Source organism: Pinus tabuliformis, chromosome 2_1 (genome assembly GCF_031772625.1).
Source record: "Pinus tabuliformis cultivar Carrire ecotype Pingquan chromosome 2_1, CPIR1, whole genome shotgun sequence".
Classification (NCBI taxonomy): domain Eukaryota; kingdom Viridiplantae; phylum Streptophyta; class Pinopsida; order Pinales; family Pinaceae; genus Pinus; species Pinus tabuliformis.
Window position 1 is genome coordinate 705,543,719 of NC_142299.1, and position 1,924 is coordinate 705,545,642.

Below are 1,924 nucleotides of genomic sequence, written 5' to 3' on the forward strand. Positions count from 1 at the left end.
CGATGAACCACACTAGTTGGTTCGAAACGCGTCGACAAATGATATTCTATGTGATTTACGTTGAAGAATCTCTCATAAATTGATATGGATCACAGAAGCCTCAATTCGACAATGATATATACAATTTTAGACTCTTTCTAGTTAAACTGATTTAAGAAGAAATATTGTTGCAGTAGATGCAGATGAGAAATCTGATTGAGATATGGAGTTGGTTGTTAGAGCTCCCTTCTTGGGTAGTATGCAGTTTTGCAAAAGGGCCTAAACAAAACCCCACCCATATCAAACACTGAAGAGCTCAGTTAATGATCTTACCATTACCTAAAACCAAAAATGTTTCACAACTTTTTAACCAGATTGAAGCTCCAGCCAACCATGTTTGGCAACACCCATTTTCAAGAGCATATGCCTTAAAAAATTAACAGCATCTGATTTCACAAAATTACATAGCTAATTAAGTCAAGGTGCTTAGTTGCTTTATGCCTCAATAGAAAACACAGGCACTGAAATAATTGTTTTGAAAGGAAAAACTAGAAAACTCCAATCAAAATTTGGCACAGACCTTCGCTTAAATCTGTACCAAATAGTGCATATCCATGATAGATCCTTCAAGGCTTCAAAACCAGAGATAACCCCACCTTTGCACTATTGTGAAGGGCTTTGGTGTCCACCTCACCAGAAGGGGTAATAAAACTTTTAGGCCTCCACTCATGCTGAAGTAGTGCAGCTGCCCTTGCATAATTAATGAGGCACCCCTTAACTGTTGTTAGTGGGTCCAAAGCTTGCTGAGTGCCTATGGTGAACGTATTCTTGTTCCTTAAAAATCTATGTGATATCTTTGCTCCAACAGCAGCCTTTGTTAGACAACTCAGTGTGCAAGTAAGATGCCTCCAAGGTACCACCCTTACCAGTTCTGCAAAGCATGGGTCAATTTTAGTACTGCACTAGAAAACTTTCTATGCAATGCTTCATAAAAAAGTTTGCAATTGCCCCTATATTGTACCAGAAAACCCACTAAAATTCTCTATTTTAGTTTAAAATAGTAGCAAGGACCAAGTCTTACAAGGTCAAAGAAGAAACAAAATTAGGCTTTGAAATACTAAAGCCTGCATCATATTTCAAGAAGTTTCCTAATGCAGTGTCAACAGCAATTTCACCCCCTACAGAAAATGTCTTGTTTCCAATTACTCTTGAGAAATGTGTTATTGGAAATGGTGTCATCCCAATGCTTGTACTGACCCCTACATAATCATGCACATATTGAAGCTCAACTTGTCAACAATACAATATATAATGTAAACAAAGTTATAGTGTAATCAGTGTCACAAAAAATTTACAGAAGTACTTTTATCAATATAAAGCATGAAGAATGTTGTTAAGCGTTGTATTTTTCACAACATACTAGCATGAAATTTTACCATGTAGATAACCTGTTAAATTGGCAACTAGAGCCAAACTCCATGTGGGTCGGTTTATTTATGGCAGCTGATATTTTTATTGGATCCCTCTCATTGAGAGGTGTAGGATTGATCCAAAGATCATCCGATTCCGATAAGTATTTATGGAGATATGAATTTATTTTGTTTATGTAATTATTATCAAGCCAACCAGCTCTTATGTAGGCTCTAGAAGCCCAACCGGCATGTCTATTCATCATCCTCGTTTTAGTATAAATAGATGAGTATTTGATGTCATTTAAACATGTATTCTTGAGTGATCTCCTCCTCTCCACGTCTTGGGTTTTTGGAGAAGGAGTGAGACACCAAGAGTAACATGCTTATACGTGGATGATGCCCTAGCTATATACGCAGCAAACCTGTTACATGCACAGCATGCCCTATACTCTACACGCAGACATACAACACAGCTAATATGGATCTATACGCAGCTATGAAGCTAGCGTAATGAAGCAAAGGATCATAGTCAT

The 1,924-nt window shown here is 37.4% G+C and overlaps 1 pseudogene; it reads right to left on the reverse strand.

The window, feature by feature from the left end:
* Nucleotides 1-605: 605 nt before the first annotated feature.
* LOC149202533 (mitochondrial outer membrane protein porin of 36 kDa-like) lies at nt 606-1,272 on the reverse strand (annotated as a pseudogene).
* Nucleotides 1,273-1,924: the final 652 nt, after the last annotated feature.